This window comes from Notamacropus eugenii, chromosome 2 (genome assembly GCF_028372415.1).
Source record: "Notamacropus eugenii isolate mMacEug1 chromosome 2, mMacEug1.pri_v2, whole genome shotgun sequence".
Lineage (NCBI taxonomy): Eukaryota > Metazoa > Chordata > Mammalia > Diprotodontia > Macropodidae > Notamacropus > Notamacropus eugenii.
In genome coordinates this window covers 430,088,599-430,115,557 of record NC_092873.1, presented here as the reverse complement: position 1 = coordinate 430,115,557, position 26,959 = coordinate 430,088,599, and positions in this window count along the sequence as shown.

Here is a 26,959-nt window from a genome sequence, read left to right as displayed (position 1 = left end):
TTCAAATTTAGCCCCAGATACTTACTAGTTGTATGACTCTAGACGAGTCATTTAATCCTGTTTGCCTCAGTTTCCTCATCTGGAAAATGAGTTGCAAAAGGACATATCCAAACGCTCAGGTATCTCTGCCAAGAAAACTCCAAATGAGGTCACAAAGAGTTGAACCTGACTGAAATGACTGAGCAACCACAAAAAAATCCTAACTGACCTCCTTGCTTATCCTCCCACAAGACATTCCACCTCCCGACTCTCATTTTCATTGACTGTCCCTCATGCCTGGAGCTCTTTCCCTCTTCATTTCTACCTCCTGGCTTCCCTGGCTTCTTTCAAGTCTTAGCTAAAATCCTGCCTTCTGAAAGAGAACTTTTCCGAGCCTCCTTAACTAAAGGCTAGTGCCTTTCCTCTGTGGATTATTTCCAATTTATCCTCTACTTATCTTGTTTATTCCTTGTTGTTTGCATATTGCCTCTCCCCCACCCCTGGATAACAAGCAATGTCTTTTGCCTTTCTTTGTATTCTCAGTGCTTAGCAAAGTACCTGGTGCACAGGAGGTACTTAATAAATGTTTATTGACTAATGCATAAGTGGCTCTAAAATTTGTAGAGCACCTTACAAATGTTATCCCTTTCAAGATGTCACAACCATCCTATGACAGGTAACTCAGGTATTGTTGTCTCTATTTTTCAGATGAGGAAATTGAGGCTGAAGAAGGTTAAGGGATTTTTCTATGGTCACACAGCAGTTAGGAAGAATTTGAACCCAGACTTTCCTGGCTTCCAAGGCTAGTGGTCTATATGTCATTGTCCAAAAGGAGCTTATGTTGTTCATACTCTAGATAATGGAGATGTTCAAAGGAGGAGATTAAGGAGGGCTAAGGTATTTGGGGACAGCTTAACAGAAGAGGTGAACTCTCTGAGAGCACAGGACAGGGGGGAACTCTAGGGTAGAGGAACTGTGTAAGCAAAGTCATGGATGAGGGAAAATGGAAAGTATGCAAATACAACATGGCTGGAATTAATACTCGGAGGAGGGAGAAGTGGGAGCTCAGGCTGGAAAACTTGGTTGGGTCCATATTATAATGGGGAGCTTTTGAGAAAAATTGAGGAGATCTATATTGTTGAGTGAATGAATGAAATAGATCCAACAAGTATTTATTAAGCACCCACATGCCCATGCCATGAAGGGGTATGATACAGTGGACAAAGTGCCAGCTTTGGAGTCAGGAAGAGCTAGTTTCAAATTCTGCCTCTCGTATTTATTGCATCATGATCACAGGGTGCATCATTTAACCTTTCCTTGTCCCAAGTGACAATCTGTGCTATGTTCTATTATTTTTAGCGATTCTGATTTAAAATGTAAGTTATTGGCAAGAGCAAAAGTTTCAGTTAAAAGATTTAATGCAGATAGATGGTCATGTGAATTGATTCTGCTAATAGAGAACTAACTAGAAATGATCTCGGCTTCGGAGCCAGTCTCAAGCAGACCAGTTTAGGATTTTGGATTTGTTGTTGAGTCATTTTTAGCCATGTCTGAACCTCTGTGATCCCATTTGGGGTTTTCTTGGCAAAGATACTGGAGTGGTTTGAATTTGCCATTACAGATGAGAGAAACTGAGGCAAACAGGGTAAAGTGACTTGCCCAGGGTGACACACCTAGGCTGACAGGTAGGCCAGATTTGAACTCATGAAGATGTCTTCCTGATTCTAAGCCCAGTTCTCTATCCACTGTGCTACCTGGAAAAAATTTCCATAGCCCTTCACAGGATATGTTAGGCAGGGCACATCAGGGCGTGGAGCAGAAAGTCTGCCCCGTGGTCTTTGTACTCTTCTAAGATATATTGTGGTATTCAAACATAACAACTAATGCTATTAAAGATAGATATACTAGTTGGTTGGTTTTTTTTTTACAAAGATACACATATGGTTCTCCAAAAGATATTTGCAGCATGCGTACTTAAAATGCAATGCCTACTTCAAAACATTTTCACATGCCATCATGTTAAGAGGCATTTAATGGAAACAGTGGCAAGATTAGAAAGCATTTATATCTACACAAAATAAGACTAAAAGTTCCAGGTAAGTTGGTCATAAGCATTAATGGAGGGAGTTCCCACCCAGGAGTTCGCAACTTCAGTGAAATCAGAGATCACTGGAGTCCCCAAATAAAAAATGTATAAAGCACTATATAGGGATTAGGAGATGGATATATCAAAGACCTCCAGGATTATATGAATGCATTGTTTTAGGCAGATTCTGACAGCAGTACCTACTCAGGATGTACTGAAGTGAGAGAGGTTGGGAACTTCCCTTGTCTCCCTCTGTTCTTGATATTGGCCAGATCTTGGACATAAAACAGAACTTTAGTGGACAAGCCAATGCTACTTTGGGTATATAAACTCTCACACCAAATAAAAACAATTCAAGATTCTGGTAGGAAAGACTTTTCAAGCTTTGCTCATCACCTCAGTCATTCAGCAGTATTTATTGTGTATATAACCCTCTACTGGACCCTGTGGGGAGATTGAAAGGAAGAAGCTTGCTTTCTGCCATCTAAAAGCTTACCACCTTACAAAGGCCCCATTACTAAGGATTGTGGCAAATGTTGTTTTGTATCTGGGATAGACTAAAATGAACAAGTCGAGAGCAGGGGGCTGTGCTGTTTGGGGTTGGAGAGATTGGGTTTTACCTTGGTATAATCATTGACCTTTCTTTACTCGGCCAGGTAATGGTCGGTTACTTTTCTTCTCAAAGTTCCCCCTCTCTGCCCCCAGGGGATCAGAACTTGATATTAGTCATATTTCCCAATTTCATGTGAAATTGGTCTGAGGCTGAGAATCACTTTTAGTGCAGCTGGTGTTGCAGTTTGGTTTATAGCCCTCACTTTGCACCTCTCCAGCTTGGGTAGACCTAGGAGATTATTGTACATTTTAGTTCAGTTTCATCATTCCTATATATTGTGGTTCCAGGGAATATTGCTTTTTTAAGCCTACAAACTTTTATTACTCTATCCAAAGATGAGGATAAAGTTTTGAAATTTATTGCCTAACCTGCTGCCATATGAAGTATAGCCACATCCACAAGCATTCAGCAGAACATATCAAAATGCATGTATATGTACTAATCAGTCAATCATTTCTGTGTCTATACAAGCAAATGCGATGTGGAGGAAACAGAAGGTTCTGCTTAGGTGAACATTACAAGATCCCTTTGTAACAAAAAAAAAATACTTTGGAGACACTGTGCACATGTTTTGTGTTTAATACATAAAACTTCTGTATAAACATCTCTATCAAAAATGTGTTCTTACTGCAAGCAATGGGTAGAATTTTTTTTTTTATAATTTGAAAAAAATCAACAACACTTGTAGGACACCAATAAAATGTTATAGATGATGTTAATATATTTTCATATAGGATGATAATAGCAATGAAAACATTGGTAGCAAGCATATGGTTGATTTCATATGACACCTTACAAAATGACCTGATATGATGGTAACCTGTCAATTGCTTTGTTTTGAAAATACTTGCTTTGGCTTGAGTATGATTAGGCTTTTATTAACAAAGACAGATGTGTTTCAGTGGCACCTTTTGAAATCAGAAATTTTACTTTTAAAGGTGGAAATCACAGTAAGGAAACAGGTTGTAGTTTAAAAAAAGATCTGAGCTTTAACTTAAGAAAGACCTGGGTTCAAATCCCAGACTAGGAGCTGCATATAGTAATAATAGATGACACTTACAAGCACTTAATTTTTAAAATATTTACATATATGATTTTCCCTGTACCTCACAACAGCCTTATAAAACTGGCAATATACACATGACCCCCATTTTGCTCATAAGGACAAAAAGTAAATAATTTGACTTCATGTATCACATAATATTTGCTACTTCATGTTGCCTATGTAACTATAATCTGATGAGTCTGTGACTTTCCTGGTTTATAGTCTTCCTGGACACCAGGCAAAATTCATTCAGAGTCACAAAGGTCAGCACCATCATAGTGGACAGTACCCAAGTCTCATCAAATACCATTGATTCAGGACTGAATTATGGAAAGGGATGAAATCAATCAATCATTTACTACTCTCCTCCAGATCCAGTTAAGGGAACTATTTTTACCATAATTGTCTCTTAAAGATAAATAGGAAATAAAAAGCAGAAGGAGAAGTAGAAAGAGAAAAGAGGGTACCCAGGAATAATTGTTAGAGGGAAGAGAGGGTCAAGGGTAGGAAATATCAAATAGGGGAAAGAGGATAAAGCAGCTCCCTGCCTTCTCCTGTATCTCTGTCCTAAGTATTGGACAGTGATGAAACTGCCTTACCACAAAAAAAGAAGTTCCACTTAAAAAAAAGATGTTTTCTGTGATTTATATGAAAATATCACAGCCACATCCCTTTAACCTGTGTTCTTCATTGAACTTTTCCTAGTAACAACAAGACCATGACACAGCAACCTTGTCCGACAGTGTGTGCCCCACTCCACATCCTAAACCCTCACCCTGCTACTGAAAAAAGAAAGCCTGTTTCTTATCAGTTCTTCAGGATAGAAAAATTTCAAAACTTTTACTCTCTCTACTCTCACAAATTCCTCTTTTCTAAGGCTTTCAGACCAGCAGGTCTCCACTAATTAGAGTATGGATGATTTTTAGCAGTGATTTCACTAGAAAGACTCATATGAAGTGTCTGTTCTCTCTCTCACTCTTTCCAATAGCTATCTACTTCGTTCTCCTTTGGAATGTAAACTCAAGAGCAAAAATTATCTTATTTGCTTCTATTTGTATTGCACAAAACTTAACACAGAGCCTAGAGCACAGTAAGCACTTACTAAAAGCAATCAATCTCTCTCTCTCTCTCTCTCTCTCTCTCTCTCTCTCTCTCTCTCTCTCTCTCTCTCTCTCATCTATATTTTATGTAGTTGATATATCATTGTTTCTTTACTCATGTACCCAGGTAAAGGCTCAGGTGGGAAGCTGCTGCCTGAGGCCCACATGTTCCCCTTCAGAATCAAATGTTTGGGAGAAGAAAATAGCATTACAAAAACCTCATCAAAAGCAATACAAATACCTCAGAAAATAACTAGCAAATGGGGAGTGAAATGGTGTGGAGAAACCAATGAGGAATAACTATGTTTTTTTTTAAATTAAAAACTGAAATATATACCTGCTGAAAAGGGTAAAATTAAACAAACACTGTGCTATGGAGTGCAATAAGAGAAAATATTTCACAAAGAAAAATGTCCAGAAAAAATCAAAGTGTTCCCCTTGAAATTGATAGAAAAACCCTTTCTTCATTTCTTCCCGATCCCTCAGAAACTTCATCCTTTCATTAGAAGTCAGTCATGTGCAGGGATTATTGATAGGTGCAATATTTCAACCTGTATTTTTTAATCAGTCACTGAAATGCATGTAAGGCTCATGAAGCCTGCGACTGTGGTTTTATAAGAAATGTTCTTAGTTGTTGAGAGTAGACAGCCTCCAAATTAGGCCCCTGCCTACACCAGCAATACCAGAGAGTGAATTAGAAAGCATCCTCTAGAATGGGCTGGGGTTTTCCAACCCTGAGAGTCTTCACAAGCAGTAAGCAGTGGAAAGATGGGGAAGTTAAATAGATGATTCAGATCCCCAAATCTGCTTGTAAGAAAAAAAAGGGGGAGGGGATGTCCGTAAGCCTAAAGAATGCAGACTGACGACCTCTCAGTTTCATTTTGCCTCTGTCAAAGAGGGTGATTCTGTATCAGGTTGTGGAGAATAGGGCTTCATCACATAATTGTAAGGCAGCATAGTGCTGTAGAAGGACGTGCACAGGACCTGGGTTTGAGTGTTGCCTTAGATATTCACTTCCTGTGTGACCCTGGGCGAACAAATTCACCTTTGCATTTATTTCTTTATCTGTAAAATGAAAGGATTAGTTTGGATCATGTCTAAGCTCCCTCCGAGCTCTTAATCTATATCTATGAAGTTTTTGCATAATAAATCTTGGGTAGCAGGATCAAAGACTACATTTTTCACTTGGAGAGGCAGCAAGAAATAATAGAAATATCACTGGATAGAGAATTGAGAGACCTGAAATTGGAGTCAGAAGGGATGGGTCCAGATTCCACTCTGCTTTTCACTAGTTGTGACCTCAGACTAGTCATTTAGTCTCATGGGGGAGGAGGGAGAGGCTTCAGATTCCTCATCTGTATGATAAAAATGTAGACTGAACTACATCAAAGGTGTCAAACATGCCTGAGTATAGCAACTCCTAGGTGTCACTGAACTAGATTAAAATGTAATAGGGAAATATTTGGCACAATAAATAAAAATATAATAGATCATAGATAATGTTAATATGTGGCTTTCTAAGTCAATACAAAATCCACAGGGATCCATATGTACAATTTAATGACCCCTATATGTTTTTGAGTCTGACACCACTGGACTAGATGACTTGCTAAATTTCTTTCTAGCTAGAAGTGCTATAATTCTAATTCTGCCTCTGCCATTATTTATTGAATTGCCCTAGTAAATCACGTCACTTCTCTGACCCTGTTTCTTTTTCAAATTGGTGGCTTTCAACTTTAATTTAACTCAAGAAACATTTTTTTTTATTTTTAATCTATTTACTTTTAACTTTCACTATTTTAAAAAAAAATTGAATTCCAAATTATCTCCCTTCATCATCCCCTTTCCCCACTCATCAGAAAGGTAAGCTACATGATATCAATTATACATGTGAGGTCATACAAAATACATTTCCACATTAGTTATGTTTCAAAAAAAATTAAAAAGCAAGAAACATAAAACAATTTTAAAAAGTATGCTTCTATCTGCATTCAGAGTTCATTAGTTCTTTTTCTGGAGGGGGACAGCATTTCTTCCCATGTTTTTCTGAAACTATTCTGCTAGTTATTTCTTGTAGCACAATGGTGTTCCATCACAGTCATATGGCACACAACTTGTTCAATCATTCCTCATTGGATGGACATATCCTCATTTTCCAATTCTTTGTCACCACAAAAAGCTACTATAAATATATATATATATATATATATATAAAATATATCCTTTTCTTTCTTCCTTTTTCTTTCTTCCTTCCTTCCTTCCTTCCTTCCTTCCTTCCTTCCTTCCTTCCTTCCTTCCTTCCTTCCTTTCTTTCTTCCTTCCTTCCTTCCTTCCTTCCTTCCTTCCTTCCTTCCTTCCTTCCTTCCTTCCTTCCTTCCTTCCTTCCTTCCTTCCTTTCTTTCTTTCTTTCTTTCTTCCTTTCTTCCTTTCTTTTTTCTTTCTTTCTTTCTTCCTTTTTTATCTTTTTGGGATACAGACCTAGTAGTGGTATTCCTGGGTCAAAGGGCATGCAGAGTTTTACAGTTCTTTGGGCACAGTTCCAAATTGTTTTCCAGAATGGTTGAACCAGTTCACAACTTCACCAACGGTGCATTAGTATCCCTATTTCTCCACATCTCCTTTAGCATTTGTCATTTTCCTTTTTTATAATATTAGCCAATCTGATACATGTGAGGTGATACTTTAGTTGTTTTAATTTGCATTTCTCTAATCAATAGTGATTTAGATAATTTTTTCATGTGACAATTCAACAAATATTGATTAAGTATTTATTATATGCAAGGTACTTTGTTAGACTCTAGAGATACAAAGACAAAAGCCCAACAATCAAAGCCCTGAAAGATTACATTCTATTTAGAGGTCATTCTTCTGTAATGATCTACAAGATCACTTCCACCTCTAAGATTCTGTGATCTGGATCTGTTGATGGTCTCAATGAAAAAAACCCACATCCTTTTATATCTAGATGTACTTTTAAATATACATATAATTCTTCTATTTAGGTGGAATCCTTCAAATTAAGATATTTTCTATACCACCAGCTGTTTTTTTTTCTCTTCCCCTTCCACACCCCATACTTTCTTGACCCTGTATCTCCGCTTGGATCATTTTAAAAACCTGAATGACCTCTTTTCTTCATCTATTCAAGCTTATAGTTATTTCAAGGACAAATTCAAGTCTTTATAAGGCCTTCCTTGAACACTCCACTCCAAAGGGATCTTCCCCTCTTTTGAGTTCCTATAGCTTCCAAGGACTGTGCTGAAAATAAGTCAATGCAATGAGCAAAGAAATAAATTAAAAAAAAAGAATACTTCCGGTCTAATTGTTTCTAATTTTACAAAGAGAACTTATTAAATACATATTATGTGTAAAGCTCTGTGTATCACTAAAGATAGGAAAACAAAATACCAAAAAGGTTCTTACCTAAAATAGTTAGGTGTGGGAGAGAGGGAAGGAAAGTTACAAGTAAGTAAATAAGTATATGAATAAGTCGTAATCTATGAATGTGATAGATCTCTATCCAAAATGAAAGAGAGAGAGAAAAAGGGAGGAAGGAAAGAAAGAAAGAAGAAAAGAAGGAAGGAAGGAAGGAAAAAAGAAAGGAAGGAAGAAGTGTATATAACTTGAAGGGAAAGCAAGTGCTCAGAACTAAGGAGATCATGAAAGGATTTCTGTAGGACCGTGGTCCATGGATTGAATTATGAAAAAAGTTGGTACTTCTAAAATATAGAGGTAGGGAGGCAGTAGTATGCATACTCCAAGAATGGGATATGGCCCTGAGCAAATGAATGGAAATGGGAGATGGACACTAAATTGGGAGAATAACAAATAAGGCATGTTTAACTAAAATACAGAATAAGTGAAAAGGAGAAATTTAACAGGCCAGAAAAGGAAGACAGAATCCAGCTTTTGCTAGAGTTGTCATCTAGCTAAGAATTTTTATGGGTGTATGTCGTTTCCCCTAAATCATCCAACAAACATTTGTTAAGGACGCACTCTGTTTTATTAAAAAAACAAAGGTAAAATTTTCTTTGATTTCTAGCACAATGCTGGGTACCTAGTGGTGGTTTGGTAAGTACTGGTTGGGTAATGATTGACTGCCAATATCCCAAATCATTCTGATAGTAAAGACTTGATCATTTCAGAAGCGTGTCTAACTGAGCGGAGTTCAAAGGTGATTCTAGATCCCAGAAAATGACCTTGTGACTCCAAATCACCTCTATGGATTATAAACCACTGCACCAAGTAATTGACTATAAATAACAATTAGCTGGCTAACTTCCTACTTTGGCTTATTAAACTTTTCCTTTTCCTGAATTTTGGTCATGTATTAGCCCAAGTAAATTTACTTTGCTATTTGGCTTCTGTGTGGACTATCCTTGACACAGAACTCTTTCCAACTGATTTTTAAATCTGGTCAAGTCAGAGGCAAATGACCATCTGCCATGTCTGAGCTAAGTTCTTGTTCCTTGCAGTGTTGGGAGTGAATGAGCTCTTGGGTGAGACTTGTGGTTGCCAGGGGAAGTGTAAGAGGAAGGGCTAGAAAGTAATTTGAGGGCAGGGGAAGTATTTAGGTAGGTAATATAAAACAAGCTCTTTAAAAGAAGGAAGAAGGGCTCCACTAAACCTTTGCCACCTCAGGCTTTCTCTTCTTCTATGACAGATTTACATAAAAGATTAATGAAACCTTCTTGAAATGTATATTGGCATCTGAAGACCAATTAGTCACATGGCTCCACCCCTTGACAAGTATAGTATGTTGATTGTAGCACTCAGTCCTTTTGTGCTAGAAAAGGGGGAAAGGGAAGAAGGAACTGGAAAGGACATGGTCCAAAGTCTAGACAAGAATTCAGGACTTTTATTTGTAGTAAAGGTGTCCTTTGTCACCAAGCATGAATGGTTAAAAGTTCTGAATCCCCTCTTGTGAAAAATCACATTGGTCCAACTCACCTTGTTTCACATAGCTGGTAGAGAAACTTTTGAATGAAGATTGACCATTCATTCTTACAAGGGAGCTCCCTGATCATCTTGATGAGATTACAAGGTAATGAGTTATTGCTTGGGACTTTGATGGTATATTTCATATGAGGATGGATTAATTGACAGAATGGGATTGTAGTGGGTGTGATACACCTGATACAATGGGCTTTAAAAGAGTCTTTGCAAAATGATCCCTTTCCTCCTTTCCTTCAACCCTTTACAGACAACATACAGCCAGGGTTTAGGTCAATGGGCCTTGCCTAGGGAATCCCAGGTTATTATAAAAGTCTTTGTAATAATTCTGTTGAGAAAGTGGAAACAGGCACTGATGGTTGAGTAAACCATTTTTGCTTTGAATGAATCACTGGTCTATAAGGAGGAGAAATGTGCACTATGTCCATGCTTTGTGAACTCAGGAAGCAGAGATGCATGTTCTAAATAATAGCAACTTTATTTGTAAAGCATCTTTTATCTTATTAGACCATAACATGCTTTACAAACTCAATAAATGACTGTAATATATTTTTATAAACATTGGTTAAAATGCTGACATTTAATATTTTTTATGTCATAAAATATATTAGTTTCCTTTTAAAAAAAAGCCCTTGAACAGTAATTTTGTTAGTATTTACATTAGCGGTTGTCACTTACACTTCATAAAACATGTCAATCTGCTTCCAGACATATTTTTTTTTCAATTTTCCCTTGATAGGGGCAAGACTTCTCTAGATAGCTATATCTATACTGTCGTTGAACTGTGCCCTCACTTTTCTCTAGTCAGATTTTTACAAAAGTGAAAGAGAGAGAGAAAGCAAGGAGAGAGATAGAAAGAGAGAGAGACAGACAGACGGACAGATGGACAGAGAGAGAGAGAGGGAGGGAGAGGGAGACAGAGCGCAAAGCAGATACACAGACAATCACCTTTGGCAGCAAAGATCAGCATTTGAGCTTGGTTTAATGTTAATGGACTGAAAATGTGTGTGATGTTAATTTAGTGACTTGTGAGAAAGTATCTGGAGTTTAATGTAGCAGCATATCCTATGCAAAAACGTAATCATAACTCCTGCAAAGCTCAGTGCTCTGGATGAGCCTCAAATTGTCAGCATCTCCAAGGTGGTAAAAGGGTGGTTTGTGGAATAGGCCCCCCATGCTCTCAATCTGTCAGTAGTTTATGGTAGAAAACTCCTTTTAAGGAACTTCTGCTGAGTAGAGGGATTTAGAAAGACCTTCTGCCCTCCAATTCTTAACTCACAGAAGTGAGGGATGACCCATCTACTTTCTTTTTCTTAAGTTCACAGGTATTGCATGGCACAGTGGATAAAGAGCCAATCTACAAGCCAGGAAGATCTGTGTTCAAGTCCTGTGTCTAAAACTGTGTTACTTTGGGCAAGTCATGTAACCTCACAGTGCTCTAGTCAACTCTCTAAGACTCTAAGTCACAGAGGAGGTGAGGGTCTGCATTGGTAAAGGGTATTTCCTCCCCTGGGAGGAATGAAATCACAGGTCAATTCCCTAGCCCTATCATCTGTACCTAACGTACAAGTTTGTGCATAGGATCATAAAATCCGAGATTTTAAAGCAAGAAAGGAACTTTGTTGTTGAGTTGTTTCAGTTGTGTTTGACTCTCCATTACCCAAACTGGGATTTTCTTGGCAAAGATACTGGAATGATTTGCCACTTCCTTCTTTAGCTCGTTTTATAGATGAGGAAACTGAGGTAAGCATGTTCAAATGACCTGCCCAGAGTCACACAACTTGTAAGTATCTGAGGCCAAATTTGAACTCTGGTCTTCCTGACTCTAGTACCAATGCTCTATGTACTGAGCCATGTAGATGTCAGAAGAGAACGCAGAAACCATCTGATCCAACTGCCTCATTTCCTCATCTTTACAGATGAGGAAACTGAGGCCCATAGAAGGCAATGACTTACTCAAAGCCACACAGGTCCACAGATCTTAACACAGGTTAACACACAGGTCTTCTACCTCCAAGTTCATCTCTCTTTATCCTATACTGTAAGGTAGTTATTGTTCAGTCATGCATGATTCTTCATGAGGTTTTCTTAGCAAAGATACTGGAATGGTTTGCCATCTTCTTCTCCAGTGGATTAAGGCAAACAAAGGTTAAGTGACTTCCCAGGGTCACACAGGTGAATGTCTGAGGCCAGATGTGAACTCAGGCCTTCCTGAATCCAGGTCCAGTGCTTTATCCACTGAACCACCTAATAACCATACTATATTTTACAGTGTTTAAGTAAGGTGTTTTCAATAAGATACGGACACATTTTTAATTGCTAGACATTTGTGGTGATGTATATTATTGTATGATAAGACCACTAGCTGGTATTAATGACATGTATGCAGTCTTTGGGATCAGGAGTCCTTTCTGAGAGGAGAATGGGGTTACTCCCCACACATATGAAAAAACAAATGAAGGCTGCTGTATTACAAAGCAAATTAGGCTTAGGTAGCTAGACACCACAGTGGAAAGGGCATTGGGCCTGAGCTCTGAGTTCAAATCCACTTGTGTAACCCTGGGCAAGTTATTTCACCCTATTTGTAGAAAAGGCACAATAATAGCACTGACCTCACAGGGTTCTTGTGAGAAGCAAATGAGACTATAGGTGTAAAACATTGTTCAAATCATAAAGAACTATATGGATATTAATTTTTATTATTATTATAGTTATTAATAAAGATAGTGATAACTCCTGCTTTACAGTTTATAAAGTATGCAAAATATTTTCCTCATAATAATCCTCTGAGGGAGCTAAGTATTCTTATCCCCATTTTGTGGATGAGGAAACTGACAAGCAGGGACAGGTGAATTGATTTGTTGAGTCCAAGTCTAGCTCTTTTCCTCCTGGACCCTGGAGCCTTGCAAAGAGCAATAGCTCACATCTGTATAGGCTTTAGCACTTACTAGTGTCTTTGTATAGGTTAGCTTACTCGAACATCACCCTAAAAATCCTGTGAGTCTTCAATCTCGCCCAAGGGGGAAATTCCTTAGAGTCTCTGTCATAGAAAGTTGGAGAGAGGGACATGATGGAGGTTACTAGCTCCTCTCATATCAGTTTCTTTCCAGAATCGTATTCTTCTTTCAGCATCCTGGAGTGGGGTTAGCATGATCCATTTTCTCTCTCTAATCTGGAAGCCAAAGGGACTTCAGAAATCCTGTGGAGATCAGAGTTCTGCTCTCTCTTTCTCATCAGTTCCATAATACACCTCACAAATGCTAGGAGAACTGATTTCCATATGAAAACCATATGGAGAGAGTTCCATACCAATGAACTTTGGGATTCATTACGTTCTGAAATACACCTGCATCAAATGTCCCTCCCCTTTCTCTCTCTACAACTTCCCTGATATCACATAGCTGCTTCAGAGGTGGATGCACAGACACAGGATAGCCAACATTCAACTTCTGGTGCTCAAGAGTTGAATCTTTCTCCCTTTCTTGTACCTTGTCTGTCAGTTGTTAAACCCAATACTACCCTGAAACATTCTAGGTCCTTTCAAGACTAGACACACAGGATGTAAGCTCACTAAATGCAATACGTTTGCGGTTTTTCTTTTTTTTTTTTTAAGTAGAAATTCACAGTATTAAGGAACATGTTGATCACCTCTCACTTGGACTGTTGAAATAGCCTTCCAGTTGGTCTCTTTGCCTCAAGTCTTTCCCCACTTCAATTCGCTTTCCACTCAGCTGCCAAAGTGATTTTTCTAAAGCTTAGGTCCAACAGAGTCATCTCCCTGCTCAGTGAGCTTCAGAGAGCACCATTTACCTTCAGGATCAAAGATAAATTTCTCTGCGTTTTAAAGTTCTTCATAACCTAGTCTTTTCATACTTTTTAGCCTTCTTACACCTTACTCTCATCAAAATACTCTGGGATCCTACTTACATTGACCTACTTGGACTTCCTCCAATTTGACACTCCATTTCCTGTCACTGTTGCCTTTTTATTAGCTCACCCTTCCACTCCCAGCCTGTCTCTGTGCTTGGAAGGTTCTGCTCCTTACCTATGTACTTCTTAGTTTCCCCAACTTCTTTCAAGATTCAGCTCAAAGTCCCATCTTCTGTAAAAAGGCTTTCCTCGTCCCTGCAGGAACCCACACTGCCTCTGTTCAGATTCCTTACATTTTATATATGAATTTTGTATGTACACAGTTGTTTGCATGTTGTCTCCTCCACTAGAATGTGAGTCCCCAAGGACAGGGGCTGAGTTTTCACCTTTTCTTGTATGCCTAGTACCTACTAGAGTGCCTGGATCATAGTAAGTACTTAATACGTGCTTGTTAACTGACTAATTGACTGAAAGCACAGAGATGGATTTGAAATCATTCATGAGAAGTTTTTAAAATTGTTACAAGACAAAAAGATGCTGATGGATTAGAAACTGAGCCCCTACCACATATGACTATTTCAAGATTTATGTGGTAAATTTTCAACAAACATTATCTAAAAAGTAGGTTAGAGAAAGAAAAATCACAGGAACAAAACAAGATAAGATTTGTAAAGAATTTTGCATATTGGGAGGTGCTTACATACATGTGAGCATGTATGTCCCCTTAGATCTAGCTGAGATCCACCTGAGAAATTATCCAGTCAAACCTGTCTCAGCCCCATTTCCTAGAATGAAGAAATTGATAGATTAAATCACACAAGGAGTAATTACCTGAGTTGGGTTTGAATTCAAATCCAGGCTTTATAGCTCCAAATCCAGTGTTTATTTCTTGCATCATACCCCTTCTTTTGTACTGTATTATTCTCTAAAGTCCATAAAAGCAAGTTGTGAATGTTTGCAGAGATCATTTGCTTATTGAAACTACATGCTTGTAATAGTTTACCACCCTCATTTTCATTGCAGACAAATGCATTGATTACTCAAGTATGTATATATTTTATTGAAATACCCTATAGTTGATTGTTGAACACACTGAGGTTTTTTATGATCAAAAGGATTTATTCGGTCTGATTTTTATTCCAGTTATGCAAGGGGAAGCATACTTCACAGTTCATAGACTTACTGACTGGTAAAGCTGGAAAAGACAGAGTAGTCCTAAACCATTTGGGAAGATGGACAAGCCAGTTCTCTGAACTTCAGTTTTCCCATCTGGAAAATTCCAGTAATACTATGCCTATCTCAGAAGAGGGATGAAAAAATGAGATAATGTTTTTACAAAGTGCTTTGAGGGCTAAGCCCTGAGGGATACATATAAAAGCAAACAAAATAGTCCTTGCAGTCAAGGGGCATTCTGATGGAGGAAAACAATACATAAATTATCCACTATTTTACCCTACCTCTTAACTTAGGAGCCTTAAAATATATCAGTTACTCTTAGTCAAACCCAATCATTGTATAGCTAAAGAAAATGGAGGCCAGGGAAGTTAAATTACTTTCCCAACGTCACACAGAAATTGGTTGCATGTGTACAGGAAGAAAACCCTTCAATGGCCACTCATTTTCCAAGGATACGGATGGGAGGATTTCCTGAGCAGAGAGGTTAATCCTACTCTGGTTTTTAGACTGATTTTTTTCAACATCTTCAAGTCCTGTTTCTATGTGTAATTGAAACACGCTTTGGATGAGAATGTGATAATAAAAATCTCACTGGAGATCAATGTCTATTTGTACCTGATATTTGGTAAGACACTATATAAAGTGTCTAACAAAGGTAATATGATATAAAAGCAATGCTACTAGACTGGACCTTGGGGTCAGTCTTGAGCCTACCATCAAATGTTTTATTTAATCTTGAGTAAGTCCTTTAATTTCTTTTTAACTTAGTTTCTCAAAATATACAATGGGGATGATAAAACTTTCCCTAACTCTCTACCTTCTAAGGTTATACAATGAGGGTCAGGAATGATGAAATTCAGAAAAGCATAGAGAGTGCTAGATGGGATTATTGTCATAAAGTGAATTGAACACATCAGGTACCTTACCTCAGGTGCAAAGGCACTAGAGACCTAGTAGCAGGGGAAAGTGTAGATGGAATTCCTATTCAATGGCATGGATTCATTGGTTTCTGAAGTGCTTTCTAACTTTGATGACCTGTGATTCTTTCCTCTGGCCTCAGATACATCCCTTTCTACCCCTATGCCATTTTTTGATTGGTGCCTAGCAGAGAACTGGGCAATAGATCTCAACGATGACTTGATTAAAGAAAAGTCTTGGACCTTTTATGATTATTGAGTTGATGGGCAGATAGATAGACAGACAGACAGACAGATAGATAGATGATAAAGATAAATGACAGATAGATGATAGATGAAAGATAGATGATAGAGAGAAATGATAGACAGATAATTAATTGCTAGATAAATGAGAGATAGATGATAGATCATAGACAAAAGATAAATAGATGATAGATTGATAGATGATAGATGATAGATTATTGACAGCTTTGTCTTTCATGTCATTTTAATTTTCCCATAATACCTTATAACAAAGAAAGAAAAACAGTTCTAAGAACCTAACCAACATATCAACCATTGGACATTATATGTAGTACATTATAACTATAGTCTCCTACCTTGGCAAAGAAGGCTTCTATCTTTTTGTTATGGAGAAGTCAGTAATAAAAATAACTAGCATTTACCTAACACTTTAAAGTTTAGCATTTACCAATATGCCTCATTTTGATCCTTATAATAACCCTAAGAAATAGGTGCTATTATTATCCTCATTTTACAGATAAGGAAATTGAGGCAGACAAAGATTAAGTGACTGGACTACAGTTACACAGAGATCATTTGTCTAAAGTCATATTTGAATCCAGGTCATCTTGACACCAGGGCTAACATTATTCCTCCCTCAATACTGTCTGGATGGATGGATGGATGGATGGATGGATAGATAAGGCATTTATTAAGTACTTACTACTTCCAAGCACCGTGCTAGGCACTAAGAATTCAAATACAAAGAAGATTCTCAAAAAGTTATATTTTCATGGGGGAAGACAACCCATAAGGGAAGCTGAAAAACATAGTGGGAAGGAAAAGCTATCTGGAAAACAGATTTGAATGAAGTGAAGCGTGCCTAAAGGTGCCTTGGCAGATAATTACTAATCAGGAGAATGGGCCCAAGGGTTTTTCAGAGTGAAAAGGCATTTGTTGAAGAAGAAGAAGAAGAGAAAGAGGGGGAGGTGGAGGAGGAAGATGAAGAGGAGGAAAAGAAGTTCCGTTATGAGTGAAGTAGAATGGCTAAGACCCCTCCAGAGAGGGGGATCAATTCTCCAATTCCTTCTTTGGTCCAAAATTTGGTTGCCTTCATTTCACTGTAGCTGTTCTATTATGTGTCTCTGAAGAAAACTTACTTAGCTTCTTGGAAACCAAGAAAATTTGAATCTTTAACTTAGCCCTCAATGGCCTTTTGTGAATCATTTTCCCATTTCATTTTATTTCAACTCTGTTATGGGAGTAAAGAAAAGACATACCAGTTATATAGACTTGGTGCAGGCAGAGTGTAACAGTGTAACCGGATTAGCTGCATAAATTTTCATTGGTAATATCATAAAATGTAGACCTAGAATAAACTTTAGAAATCATCTAGTTCAGCTGCCTCACTTTACCCATGAGGAGCCTGAGACCCAAACACAGAAAGTGCTGATAGTAAGTAACAGAATAGAGATGCAAATCCAACTCAACAAATATTTGTGAAGTGCCCACTAAGGGCCAGGCATTGTGGTAGATGCGAGGGACACAACAAAAAATAATCCCTGCTTTCAAAAAACTGGCACTGAGCTGGTCCCAATGATGCCGAACTCTGCTCTTTCTCTTACATCATGCTCTCTCCAGATTGTGTTGACTAAAAATAAAAAGTTCTACATAAATGTGGAATATTCTGCCTGTGCTTCATTGTTCCTCCAGATTGGAAAATACACACAGCCTAGGTACAGAAGGGGGATTGTTTTAACTGATTTCCATCCTGCATTTCCAAAAAACATTTCAGAAGCCTGTTCCTCATCACGGAAGGGTGTAGGCAGAAATGGAGCTCAGTGTGAGTCTCCCTCTTGACCTCTTTAATGTATAATGGCATTATTTTGTCAAAAATAATGATAGATCTGTTGGGAGGTGATGGATCCTGGCCTATTTTAAGGATCTCTATCTATATATTTAGCTAAATATCATACGCTTTGTCAGGATTTCTGATTGAGATAAAAATTGATCCCCACTCAGATTCTCATTATCACGTTCCCACACAGTATATGTGTTTCCAATTACATATAGATGCAGAGATTTGGGTGGTTAAAAAAAGATATATGAATATATATATGAATAATTTCCTTCATTCTATCCCTTCTCTGCTTCCATATTGTCTATCCCTCCCACTTCAGTCCTTCAGTTCACACATCAGAGGAAAAAGAAAGCAAAATTAGAAACAAAACAAAGGAGAAAAACAGGGTGAGAGGAGGTGGTCCTCAAAAGAGAGGTAGTCATGGGAAGTGAGGGGGGAAGCAAAACTTTCTAAAGAACTGATACTACCCACTAACCTACTCTACCTCATACTTGGCTTTTTAAATATAATACATCTAGGATAAAGGAAGGGACAGTTAGGTGGTACAGTGGATAAAGGACTGGTGGTCCTGGAGTCAGGAAGACTCCTCTTTCTGAGTTCAAATCTGGCCTCAGACACTTACTAGCTGTGTGATTCTGGGCATGTCATCTGACCTTGATTGCCCCAGTTTCTTCATCTGTAAAATGAGATGGAGAAGGAAATGACAAACCACTCTAGTATCTCTGCCAAGCAAACCCCAAATGGGGTCACAAAGAGTTGGACCCAACTGAACAAAGGATAAAAGGAAAGAAGTGACGAGTTATATCCAGTTGATTCAGTAATGGGGGCAGAAATGGAGGAGCAAGAAGTTAGGGGTTTAATTGTTTTGTTATACTCAGTTTCTATAACCTATAACTTGAGATAGTAAATTGAAAAATTTCAATGAATTAGAAGAAAATGCCCAAATCTTGGGTGCTGGAACAGTTCTGGTTTTGTCTTTGCATCGCACAGCGCCTGGCATCTGGTAGGAACTTAATGAATGTTTATTGATTTATTGAGTCTGTACTTGAGGGAAGGGAGGAGGCAGAGTGGGATAGGGAAAAGCAGACAACTTGAAATTAGGATAACCTGGTTCCAGTCGTAACTATGGCATTTAACTGTGTGTCCATGTGCAATGGATGGGTAGAAAGAAAGATTAAAAACAATTATTAAATGTCTATCATGTGCCAGAAACTATGCTAAGCCCTTTATAAGTATTATCTCATCTTATCTTCATGACAACCCTGTGAAGAAGATGCTATTAGTACCCTCCCCCCTTTTCTAGTTGAAGAAATTGAGGCAGATAGAGATTAAGTGACTTGCCCAGGGTAATATAGCTAGTAAACATCCGAGGCCAGATTTGAACTCAAGTATTCCTGACTCAGTCTAGGGTTTTACGTACTGTACTATCTAGCTGACTCTAGGTAAGTCATTTAATCTTCTTGAGTCTCGGTGTGTCCATCTATAAACTTGGGATAATAGTATTTATGTTAGATATATTATAGTTGTAATAGGAGATTATTTTTACACTATATTCACAGGATAAATGGCTTGGTCAATGGAAATGGGGCCTTTGAGCTCTATCTACATAGAAAGCCAAGGGAACTTGGTTAGGACCATAGGATTTGGAACTATGAGGGACTTTCTTCAAGATCACCAAGGCAATTTTCCCATTTTAAAGATGAGGAGGTTGAAGTTTATGATGATTGAGTAGCCTGCTCAAGATCACAAAATAAGCACATATTGGAACTCAATTTTTCTGAGTCCCAATCTAGGTGTTATTTTTTATTTCCTATTATATACTATGTCCCATACTATTGTATGCCAATTTTAGTGCCCACAAATAGTAACCTTTAGGATCTTATGATTTCTGGCCCAGAGAAACTCACATCCTCAGAAGATAATGAGATGTTGTCAAGGATATGGATGTTGTTGGCTTTGTGTCCACGATCACCAAACTTTTCCATATTCTTTTTGCCCAAGACCTCTAGCAGCATGTGGCATGGCTTGGCATCTGAAACCTTCCCAAGTACATACAGGAAACCCAAAGATACCTAGAAAGACACTAAGGACAACAGAAGTACAAAACTGCAGTCTTCTGTCAAATAGATGGCAAAGGGTGTGCCTACCCTCCAGGAACTCATGTTCTAATAAGAGAAGACAATGCATATAGGAGAGCGGTGGCCAGGGATCAGTGTTTTGGACAACAACAACACAGAGATGGTAAGTGAACCCATTGTTGACTGAGTTAACTAATGTGTTCTTTCTATGACTCCTACTCAGCTCTCCAGATCCAAGATCCAGTCTGGCAAATGAAGAAGAAAGTCACAACTAAAGCTTAGTTCTAGAGTCAGCCTGGCATAGATTATTATCAGTTCATTTTAAAATAAAAGTAGTTAGCTTAGTTTCCTGTTGTAACCCACTCTTTTTTCAGTCTAACCTTTGACTCTCTTGTGGAATTGGCCATTATTCTTCATTCATTTGGTTATAAACGGATACCAGTACAGGATAAACCAGGAGATGTGTGTTGCTAAGGAGAGATGAGACATAGCAATACTAAAATTCCTCTAAGGAGTTAAGGTCTATTGGATTTCACTGTGCCTCTTAGAAGTCTCAAAGCCTAGATGAGTTGTAGTGTTTCCTCCCTGCTTACTGCCTGTGGTTTTCTGGCTGTTTCCATTTGCCTTGGTCTGACTTGACTCTTCAACTACTACCCTGCGGTCATTCATTCCATCTGGAGGTATAAATCTAGGCCTAAATCCATCAAGCTGTCATTCTTTCATCATCTTCATGCCTGGTCTTCTCTCTCTTGGCTCCCACCCAGTTTTCCACATCCAAGGTTCTCTGCTTTTGGTTGGTGAGTGTTTTTCATCTCTGACTCCAGCCTAGTATACTAAGTTCCATTTTATAGCCATTTTCATGTCATTTCCATGCCTGTGTGTCATCCCTTACCCACTTCCATTTCTAGCTTTGGGAACAGTAATCAGGTCTAAGAAAGAATGTCAGTCAAATCATTCTACAATGGGTCTGTTTCCCATTCCTGTGTCTGCAATCCAAAGTACCACTTCCTGACCATTACTCCCTTCTATGTGTTGTCTTCTCTTATTAAAATATAAGTTCCTGGAGGGCAGGAAAATCCTAAGCACAGTGTTCATGTGTTGTTGTTCACTTGTTTCAGTCATGTCCAACTCTTCATGACCCCATTTAGGCTTTTCTTGGCAAAGATACTAGAGTGCTTTTGCCATTTCCTTCTCCAGCTCATTTTACAGATGAGGAAACTGAGGCAAATAGAGTAAAGTGAGTTGCCCAGTGTCAAACAGCTAGTAAGAATCTGAGCACAGATTTGAACTCAGGAGAATGTCTTCCTAATTTCAGACCCAGTCTTTTATCCACTGAGCCACTTCGCTGTCACCACAGTGCTCATAGTAAGCACTTACATGTTTTTCATTCATTCATTTATTTTATTCATTTATTCCCGGAATGTAAAGGAAAGTGAAATCCTGTCCCATGGGAGGCAAACCCCATCAATGTGCCTCATAACTGTCATTTTATCCAGTTTTAAAGAGCAGCCATGGAATTCAAGGGGGGGTGGGACACATGAGCTCCCTGATATCCCTCTAAGGCCCCAGACTGCCCCACAGAATAGTAGAAGCTTCTTGTGAAACAATTCTTAGTTGCACAAAAGAACTGGGAAGGGGAAAACCTTTGTAATTTGAGTTCTCCTGGCTGACCCTTCATCAGTATCTATCTTGCGCTCAGAATGTCAGGTTCATAAATAACTCCCCCTTCATGCTGGCCCTCTGTTCCAGTCCCATCAAGGAAGGCAAGATGAAATTTCGTGCCTCAGCAGGAGAGATTGGAGGCCTAACCTCTAGGTCATGTGGGTTCGAAATCTCCTTCCCTTCCTGTTTTGTACCTTCTGTCTGATCTAAATAGATTTTTCCCCTTTGCAGGTAAAATTAACTATTCTTTCTCCTGCAGTAACCCATGTCTGACTAGGGTAGCAGTGTGAGGTGAGTATTTACAGGTAAGGAGTATGTGGTGTGTGTATGTGTTCATACATACATACCTACATATATGTGTGAGTGCATATATGAGTGTGTCTATAGATTTATGAATGTGACTAAAAGAGAGGTAGAAGGGTAAGACTAGAATGAAATTGATTTTATGGCCTATCAACTACCAGTTTCAGTATTTTCTAGAAATGGGTTAGTTGGTTTTAAGCTGTGTTTGTAACAGACCTGCTGGTGATCAGAAAAAGCTAATCCTCTGAGCTTTGAATTCTCAGCAGATAACATGTCCAGCTGGAAAGCAGTGAGTGAAGGGGAGGGGGAGAGATTGGGGGAAAGTCCTATTATATAGACGTCTTTTTATCCGCTAATAGCAAAGGAAACATCTTGAAGGAAAAGGTGGCTGTTTGATGAGGGCCAGTTTAGCATGTCTGAACACAAGATGCCAGCAGATTGGAGACACTTGCTGTCCTGCTGGTACGTAATATCTACTTAATGTGGGTTGTTTTCACATCTTGACATCTCAAAATTGACAAGGAAATGCTTAGCATGCCATGAAGTGAACGGGAGCGAACTTAGATGGTGACGATGGTGGCTTCTCTTTTTCCCGGTCCTTGCCCCTTCCAGGGAGGGGAGAAAAATCTCTCTTTTTAATCTCTCCTAGCAGCTTGTGAAGCAAGTATACATTATACATACATATGTAATCATAAAAATTCATGTAATTATGCACATACACATACCTGGCACAGTAGGAATGACATCTCCATGTTCAGTAGGGGCATGTTGCACGGTCTAAGGATGATAGATGGGGCGACCTACCTTGCTTAGTAACTTGCAATGAGAGAAATTGAATAACCCTGAAATTAGAGTGGGAGTGGGAGGGGGAGGGTCATGCTGGTGCAGTATTACTTGAGCAGGATGCAGAGAAAAGTCATTTACTCTGAAGTGACAGTCTGAAGGCAAAAATAAACTAACAGGAGGGAGTTGAGGCTCATTAGCAGCCTGGTCTCCATATTTCATTGTTAATGATAATAAAAAAGGAGGAGGGGGGAGACACGTGAACAGGCTCTCTCTCTCTCTCTCTCTCTCTCTCTCTCTCTCTCTCTCTCTCTCTCTCTCACACACACACACACACACACACACACACACACACACACACGCATGCACAAACACACAAAAACACAGCCAGCTCACAGCTGCACAATAGCAGAGCCTCTGTGAGTCCATTTGTGTCCAGCTATAGGATAAAGCAGATCTAAGAGAAAAGGAAATGCCAGGCAAGATGAAGAATGCCTTAGTTCTCACCCTGCACTGCTGTCTCCCAGATGATTGAATCGGTGGGGCCCCTCAGTGAGTTTTCCAGTTGATTTATTAGAGCCTTGGCCCCAGGTAATAAAGACCCTGATGAATCTTCCCCCTCCCCCAGACCTGGCTTCATTGAGGTTCAGACATGCTTAGAGTAGGGTATAACTGGAGTAGGTTCTGCTGTCACCTCCTACCATTCTGTGACCTTCCATGCATATCATTTCTTCCTTTGATGTTTACTGTTGGAACAGAAGGAAGATGGCAAAGATCAACATGTTGGCCTTTGAGGGAAAAGGACACAGGATGCTGTCCTCACAGAGAAGGCACTGAGGTTCCTTTGGGATTGTCCTGTATAATGAGAGGCTATTTAAAGAGTCAGCAGATTCTAAATGTTGCCCCTAGGAAGTGGGAAGTGCAACCTTTTAAATGCCCCAACTTTATTAAGAAGTTCAGGATTCTTTTCTTCCTGACCTTGGTCCTTGAATCCTACCAGAAGGACTCAACATGGTGTCTTGTCTTTTATGTTAGACAGGATTTGGCTTTTTCAAGACATGGAGAAGTAGAGATCCCTTTACAACTGGAGGAGTTATAGTTGGAAGAAACTTTAGGGACCATATAGTCCAAGTTTCTCATTTCAATTTTTTTTAGAACTTATCTTTTTTAAAATTACAAACTTAAACACCAAATAAAATTAGCATTTCCATATATGTAATAGAACAGAAAAGGAAGATTGTACATGAACTGTGAATCTCTATTGTATAGAGCTTTCTTTTCTTCTTAAATATATACTAACTACAATGTGTATTTTGAAAGTGGTCCTGTTTATCTGTAATTCTTTCTGCCTTTCCTTCAGATCTCTTCTGAGCATTTAAAAATTCTTCAAAAGATCCTCTTTTCTTCCTTCCTTCCTTCCTTCCTTCCTTCCTTCCTTCCTTCCTTCCTTCCTTCTTTCCTTCTTTCCTTCCTTCCTTCCTTCCTTCCTTCCTTCCTTCCTTCCTTCCTTCCTTCCTTCCTTCCTTCCTGCCTTCCTGCCTTCCTGCCTTCCTGCCTTCCTGCTTTTTTCTTGTTGTTTGGCTGCATAATCTCCATCACCCCCTCTCCCTCCAAACCTCCTAAATTGGAGGGGGAAAAAATCAAAATCTTGTTAACAAATGTGTATAGCCAAGTAAAGCATATTCCACACATTGGTTGTATCCTCAGAAAAATTATATACCATGTTCTGTATCTTGAGTCCCTCAACTTTTTGACAAAAAATGAGTCTCATCCTTCATCACAGATCCTGTGAAATCATCAATCCTCTCATTTTACAGATGAAGAGGCTGAAGTCTAGGGATAATAAATGACTTGCCCAAAGTCATGAGATGGCAAGTAGCAGAATCAGAATTTGAACTCTGCTCCTTTCATTCTATCTTTACTGAACACTCTGACTGATAGCTCTCTGCTGCTCCCCTCTGGGTATTTAGAGTTCTTTGTTGTGATGATCACCTTACCATACTCCTCTCTAGTAACCTCACATCAGCCGCATACTCTGAGTTCAGTCTTTACTACATCAATAGTGACTCCCTTAGTTGCCCAAGATGCCATCTTTCTTCCTAATTTGCTCCTGAACTAATTTAAAAAAAAATTTCCAGCTGTTCTTTCATTGGGAGGATTCAGTGTTAAAGTTCAGATGTTCTGCTGTCAGCTCTTTGGGCTTCAGTTTTTTCAACTGTAAAAGGATGGGGTTGGATGTGATAACCTCATGCTCCTTGAATTCTCTTTTTGCCTTCACCATAATCCCTTGCAGAACACTGCAAGAAAGAGGGCTGGTCCTGGCATCAGAGGCTTGAGTGTGAATCTCAGCTTTGCCAATTACCATCTGTGTGACCTTGCTCAAGTCACCTTCCTCAAGTCACCTTCCTTCTCTGGGTTTCAGTTTGTTAATCACAAAAGAAAAGGATTAGAAGGGATGATTGTCAGGACAAACATCTTTGAAAGACTTAGGAACTCTGATCAACAAAATGTCTAACTATAATTCTCTAGGACAGATGATGAAAGTACGCTCCATACCCACTGACAAAGAAGTAATATATTCAGGGTAAAAAATGAGATACTTTTTTTGAACATGGTCAATGAGAGAATTTATGTTGCTTTACTTATAGTAAAAAACAAACAAACCAAGATCTCTTAGCTGATCTAGGCAACTAGGTGGTGAAGGCATAGAGTGCTGGACCTGGAAGTTGGGAGGACCTGAGTTAAAATCTGGCCTTGGGAACTTACTAGCTGTGTGACCCTCAGCATGTCATTTAACCTGTCTGCCTCAGTTTTCTCAACAGTAAAATGACTATAATAATACCCCCTACCTGACTTGTTAGGATCAAATGCCATAACATTGTAAAGTACTGAGGGCTAAGTTCCTGGCACACAGTAGGTGCAATATAAATGCTTCTTGTTGTCTTAGAGTCCTTCCAGTTCTACATTTATGACCTTATTATTCTTGTCCTTTCCAGTCTGGCTATCTGTCTCCTTTTCTCGTTCTCTAACCTGAAAGTCATCTAGTCAAGAACTGGGATGTCTACCCTTTATTAGCCTAGGTATCAATTAATCAATCTATCAACCAATAAGCATTGCTCTTATATAACAGAGGTCATTGCAGATTCTCCAGAGCTGCTAAGACACCTCAGGTTTTGAGAGAGTGGTTATAATTATCTGTCTAATACAGGTTGACCTGAAATTTTCAAATCCCTTGAGTTTACCTAGGCTATCCCGGTAATTGTAGCCCTCTAGACTTTGCTGAAAGCAGCATTCTAATGTTTCAGCAGATTTCCCTGCATCAGCTTAATCCTGAGTGAAAGGAAAAAAAACAAGGGAAGAGGACTCTGTCTCCTCCCTGGGAGGGCACCAGCTCAGAGGGGACACCATTCTGAAACCCCCAACCCCGGACCTGAGAGAAGCAACCCTGCTCCATGGTCAGCAGGATCCATCAGCTCATGATGCCATGGGTAATTAAAGAGTAACCAGACCCTGAGAAGGAGCCACACTCTGACCTCCAGGGAAAAGGGGACAGAACCATCCATGCATCATGTACCTCAGTCAGGAGGGGGCCTGGAGGATTAGGGGGAAGGGAGCCAAGACACAAAAAGGAAGGAAGCTTTAAATGTAATTGTCATGCTGTGGTGGGACCATCCATACTTCAGGAGTTAGTACAGGTCACACCTCAATGGTTATTGTGGTGGGGATGAGTGATTACACAAGGATGCATGTGGGGCATGGAAATTAACAAGGAGGAAGATAAAATACTTCCAGTCTCTGCTAGAGATCCCCAATTCTTTCATTTTCCTCCTTCTACCCTCCAGCCCAACCCAGCCAAGGGCAGGGCAAGAAAAAAACCAAAAACCAAAACCCAACAATCTCCCCCACTGAGGATCTGGATGCTGATTAAGGAGGGGCTTTGCAAGCCCAGAATAGTGAGCACCTGGCATTTCTCCCAGGGGGCATTGCTCTCTTTCATTCTGTGCTTTCTGGGGTGTGTGGACTGTGCTGCACAGCGCCAGATTCCTTGGGTGCCTGCCCATCCATAGTCCTGATGGTACCCCCATCTGTTTTATCCTATGGCATTATGGGTAGTCAAAAAGGAAGAGGGCAATAAAGGGGCCTTCAAAATACTGATAATGCCTTTTTGTTGATCTTGAAATGAACCATGTGGTTGGGGGCATCTCCATCAAGGGAGGGGAAGAAAGGCAGAGGGGAGGTATCCTGTGGAGTGTCTAGCTATAAGCAGAAGGGCTGGGATTCTCCAAATGTTATTATACAGCAAAACAAAGA